The sequence below is a fragment of the Microtus ochrogaster genome, chromosome 18 (genome assembly GCF_000317375.1).
Source record: "Microtus ochrogaster isolate Prairie Vole_2 chromosome 18, MicOch1.0, whole genome shotgun sequence".
Classification (NCBI taxonomy): domain Eukaryota; kingdom Metazoa; phylum Chordata; class Mammalia; order Rodentia; family Cricetidae; genus Microtus; species Microtus ochrogaster.
Genome location: NC_022020.1, coordinates 12731349 through 12737348, shown reverse-complemented (window position 1 = coordinate 12737348; position 6000 = coordinate 12731349). Strand labels below are relative to the sequence as shown.

Genomic DNA, 6000 nt, shown 5'->3' with positions numbered 1-6000 from the left:
TCTCCAAAGTTGTAGAAAATGAGGGAGCAACTCCACCCTATCCAGTCTGCATGCCTGAAAGCTACTGAGGATATGTTACATAACAAGGACTTTTTTGTAAGTGCACTAGTTAGAGCCAAGTTTACTATTATATTTCATGTGATTAAATATAAAAGGCACCAAATAAAAGACCTTCAAGAAATTTTGAAAAAATAGAAATAAAAAAAAAGAAACAAAAAGCTCCTGATGTAATCTTACATTATTCTCATGGTCTCATTTTCCTTCAATTCTGATTTGATACATGCTATAAAGCTACTTTGTCAAATATACCAACAGAGCTTTTGTTTTACATGACCAGGTGATATTCCCCTCCATCTCTTTACTATCCCATTAGTTTATTATCAGTCACTTTAATGATTTGTACAGCTTTGTGCTTGTATTATTTGTCCAACTAAAATTTATAGTTGTTATGAGCTGGATATGAGGTAGAGAAACCACTTCATATTTTTTAAAGAAATGTCATTTTATTATATAAAATTATATAATTTTATAATATAAAATGTATTATATAGATAGGTTAATGCGGTAAATTCATTTTCATTGAATTCTCATACAACTTTTTGAAATGTTATTTCAGTACTATTAGGCATTTAGATTTTGATACTATGATTATTTAATGCAAATACAAACCCTACCTTGAAACAGTGTTATTGATATTCCAGTATCTGGTAGAGTGTTTCTGACACTGATTTTATTTGTAGATAACTCATGCTTAGTGTCATTTTACTTTTTCTTCCACTAAACTTCAATTTAGGGATGGAAGAAATGGCTCAGCAGCTAAGAGAGCTTACTGCTCTGCCGAGGACCTGAGGTTATTTCCCAACACTCATGTGCATCTCACAACACCTGAAATCAGGTCCCTTTGGGTTTTGGCATCTGTAGACTCCTGCACACAAGTGGGGCCCATAAACACATGTAGTCATATACACATATCCATATAAGTTTTTAAAAGTAGAGTCATTAAAAACACTACTTAAAAATCAATCTTCAGATTGACATGTCCCTAGAAGCAGCATGGCCCTTGGACACCAGCTTACCCTCAGGTGGCAGCCCAGACATAGCATCCATACAACCTTCAATGACAATAGGAAATATGGACCGCAACACAGATCCTCGCTGTAGTAGGGTCATGGACCCAGGCACTACTCTCAGCAGCAGCTTGGGCATGGACATCACCATGAATCCAAGTATTGATGTCCATTGCCTGTGTTGACAGAGACCCATGTGAACCATTCCTGTTGAAGTCCAAGGATCATGCTGAACTGGTCCTGCTGCTCACTGGCCTTGGGAGAGCTGGCCTGATGACACAGGAGAGCTGACTCTACCCCTCATAGGATACCTGGCTACAACACCTAGGAAAGCTTGTCCTATGACTTACTGTGAGCTTTGGAGAACTGGCTGGGATGATCCCAGTGGCTGGGACTAACCAATTCACACAAGCATGTAAACAGGGCTTTGAGTTGGCCTATGCCAACAACATCTACCCCATCTGTGACCTACTGGAGCATGTAGAGCAACAGGATCTCCATGACTTGGGTCAACAGTAGGGTGTCTGAGAGGAGTTTCAGAGATGATCCAGTATTCGTGGACCTTACACCTGACCAACAACTCATTACACAATGAACATTTACAAGTAAAACTGTTGGAACAAAAGGATCTACTCTGTGACACACAGAAGCTCCCAGTGTCACCGAGGTGAATGAAGAGGTGATGAAAAGAAAAGAAAGATTGAGAAACAAACTGAGTTTTTGTTTGTTTTTGTTTTGTTCTTTTTTTGTTTTGGACTTTGTTTGTTTCTTATTTAATGTTTTACTTTTTATTTTATTTTTATTTCTTTTTAAGCTCCTTTGGGGGATACTATATAAAACTGAAGGGCAGATACAGAAAAACTGGAAAATGAATGGATTGGGGTGTATGGTATAAAATTCCCAAAAAATTCAAAAATTTGTTTAAAAGCAAAGAAAACCCTTCAGTTTTTCTTAATTAAATTAGAATACTTCATTATATACTATGTTTTTATCTTAATTTACAAAAAGCTACATAATAAGAATTCCTATTCATATTCTTTTTCCCATGGGGAACTTGGTACAGACTTTATACATACTAGATTGTGTCTGTATGAATTCTATGTTTTTTACTGATTTTATTGTCAAATATTATGTATTTTAACAGAACTTGTATAGAACTGCTAGTATATTTTAATTTTTGTATTTATTTAGTTTTCGTTTTCTTTTTATATCTCATCCACAGTCTCCCCTCCTTTCTCTCCTCCAAGCCCTCCCTTCCTCCCATTCCCCCATCTACTCCTCCTCCATTTCTCTTCAAAATATGACAGGCCTCCCATGAATATCAGGCAGTTACAGTATATCAAGTTGTAGTAAGACTAGGCACTTCCTCTTCTACTAAGACTGGATGAGGCAACCCAGTAGGGAACCAAAAACAGTCAACAGAGTCAGAAACAGCCCCTGTTCCCATTATTAGGCATCCTACAAAAATACCAAGTGACACAGCTGTCACATATATAAAGAGTGCCTAGATCAGTCCCATGCAGGCTCCCTGGTTGTCAGTTCAGTCTCAGTGAGCCTGTATAAGCCCAAGTTAGTTGATTTTGTGGGTTTTCTTGTGATGGCCTTGACATCTATGGCTTCTACAATCCTTCCCTTCTTCTACAGGATTCCCTGATCTCTGCATGTTTGGTGTGGGTTTCTGCATCTGTTTCTATCACTTACTGGATAAAGCCTCTCTGATGACCATTGGACGAGACACCAATCTATGAGTACAGCAGACTATCATTAGAAATCATTTAATTGAGTTTTTCCTTTTCTTCCTTTTTTTCCCAGTCATGTTTGGTTCTATCCTAGGCCTCTAGGCCTTCCTACCTCTGGGTCCTAGCCTTTCAGGCAGTGTCAGGGATGGGCTCCCTCTCATGGTATGGGTCTAGAGCTGGATCAGACATTGGTTGTCCACTCCCACAATTTCTATGTCACCTTCACCCCCCAATGCATGTTGTAGTAGGACAAATTGTAGGTTGATGGTTTTGTGACCAGACTGGTGTCCCAGTCCTCCACTGAAAATCTTGTCTGGTTACAGGAGATGGCTGACTCAGGCGCTATATCTCCCATTGCTAGGAGTCTTAGTTAGCGTCAGCATAGAGTCCCAAGAGTTTCCATTCTACTAGGTTTCTAGCTCCTCCCAGATACCCCAGTTCCAGTTGCCTCTCCTAATACACTCTCTCTCTATCCTCCTGCCACCTGATCCCTCTGTTCCCTTCCATACCTCCTTTACAGACCACCCTATCCACTGGTGATGTCTATTCTATTTCCCAATCACAATGAGATTTATGCATCCCTCCTTAAGCTTGTTACATAGCTTCTATGGGTCTGTAGATTGTAGCCTGGCCATCCTTTATTTTACAGTTAACATTCACTTATTAATTAGTGCATACCATGTTTGTCTTTCAAGGTCTGGGTTATCTTATGTATGATGATCTTTTCTAGTTTTATCCATTTGCCAACAAAATTCATGATGTCATTGTTTTTAGCAACTAAGTAGTGCTCCACTGTGTAAATTCACCACATTTTCCTTATCCATTCTTCACTAGATTGTTTCTAGTTCCTGGCTATTGTGAATAAATCTGCTACAGACATAGTGAAGCAAGTATTATTTAGATTTGAGCCATTCTGGATTTTTGATGTTTTCATATAAGGCTGGAAATTGTTTCAAGATCTGTGTTGGAATATTGATAGGTATTGCATTCAACTTGTAAATTGCTTTTGTTATGATGACCATTAGTACTACTTTTATCCTACAAATTCATGGCCACCAGGAATCTTCCTATCGTCTGATATCTTCTTTGATTTCTTTCTTCAATGCCTTAAATTTTTTATCATGTAAGTCTTTCACTTGCTTGGTTAGAATTATCCCAAAATATCTTATATTACTTGAGGTTATTGTGAAAAATATTATTTTCTGATTTCTTTTTTTGTTGATGAAAATAAGCATTATTACATCAAGTAATAAATACAAAGATGCAACACTTGCAGTTGTTTTCTTCCAGATGTTGTGACAGTCTCACAGTAAACACGGAACTGAGACCCACAGTCTCAGGATGCACATTTGCAGGGCACGTGGCAGGTTGGGTAGTGTAACATGAACTAACATGAATGGTCCTGTTTGTTGTTGTTTCTGTCATGCCCGGTACCCTCTAGCTGTTTAGTCCCAGAGAAAAATCACACATACGTCTCTATAAGTTATAAAGCTGATTGGCCCATTAGCTCTAGCTTCTCACTGGCTATCTCTCACATCTTGATTAACCCATTTTTCTTATCTATGTTAGCTATGTGGCTCAGTACCTTTTTTCTGTGGGGCAGATCACATCCTGCTGCTCCGGTGGTCTGGGCAGGAGTGGGAGGAATCAATTTCCTCCTTCCCAGAATTCTCCTGTTCTCATTACATCATTTCTACTTCCTGTCTGGTTTTCCCACCTATATTTCCTGCTTGGCCAATCAGCGTTTATTTATAACATGATTGACAGATTACAGACAGTTCTCCCACACCAGGGTAGATTGCTCTTTCTTCTGTATTTATAACTTGTGCATGTTTAAGATTAACTTCAAAGCACTCAGTCATGCAAAGGCTTAAGTAGAGCAGCTCTGTGAAGCAGGGTCTGCACTGCCCACAGGCAGGCCAGCTGCTAGGCAGATGTACTGTGCTCTGCACTCAAGTCCTCAGAGGCAGGTGATCTCATGGAAAGGAAGTCAACTGGGGTGAGGCAAATTGCAAGTGTATCCAAAGGGAGATTTTAAAGGGGACATTGGTATTTAGGGGCAAGCAATAGCTTGCTGTGAAGTGGCTTCACAAACATCTTTCAAATCAATGCTTGGAAAGAAAAAAAGAGCCGGATCGTTTCTATCTACTTAGAATGCACACTGTCAGTAACTGCAAAATGTCTTCCCAGTCTTCTGAATGTGGGTTCAGAGCTTAATGACCATGGCAGGAAAACCACTGCCATTTTGAACAAAGCCTCTCATCTCCACGGGGTAGCGAGATGGGCCTTCAGACTGGCCAGGGGCTAGGACCTGGCATTACGTTTGGCCAAGCACTCCCAAACCAGGCTTCGGGCTGGAATGATGCCTCGTTTTAGTCTCTCCATAGCGCTCTTGCTCCCTGCATACAAGGGTCTGATCTCTTTCCCCGACTCTTCAATGATGGCCCCAGCTCTGCGTATTTACTCTGAGGCACCTGGCTATTTCCAGTTCCCTGGAAATAGTGATGGTGGCCCATAGTCCACTCAGCAGCTAGCGATACTGCGAGGATGTCGCCATACTAGTAGCAGGCGAGCAGACGCTTCCAGCGTTGAGGGCAGCGGCGGGCATGTGCGCGGTCAAGTTCAGCTTGTACGACATCCCTGCGGGCATGTGGCGAGGCCGAGGCAGAGGCCCCTGGCCAGGCGGCCCCGCATTCCCGCACCCTTCGGAGTGCCCAGTGGGTTTTCTGATTTCTTTATCAGTCCATTTTTCATTTGTATATATTAAGGCTAAAAATTTTGTGAGTTAATTTTATATACAGCTACTTTAGTGAAAGTATTTATCAGCTGTAGGTGTTTCCTGTGAAATTTTTGGGTTCATTTATAGATACTATTGTATCATCAGTAAATAAAGATACTTTGATTTTTTTCTTCTAATTTGTATACACTTGATCTCCTTTACTTTAGCTAAGAGTTCAAGTACTGTATTGAATAAATACCGAGTGGAAAATCTTTCACAGATGTTTCCTGAGACCGTTGGACATCATAGATGTTTGCATTACAATTCATAACAGTGGCAAAATCATAGTTAGGAAATAGCAACAAAGAGAATTTTATGGTTGGGAGTCACCCCAACTTGGCAAACTGTATTAAGGGTCCATAGTATTAGAAAGGTTGAGAACCACTGCTCTATCATATTCATAAAAAGTCTCTTA

General features: G+C 40.1%; 1 protein-coding gene and 1 pseudogene across 1 annotated transcript in view; one reads left to right on the top strand and one right to left on the bottom strand.

Moving 5' to 3' along the window:
• Ccdc178 (coiled-coil domain containing 178) overlaps positions 1–6000 on the top strand; it is a 356179-nt gene that overhangs the window by 91860 nt on the left and 258319 nt on the right. The gene's annotated exons all lie outside the window — the stretch shown is intronic.
• Positions 5111–5448, bottom strand: LOC101999523 (annotated as a pseudogene).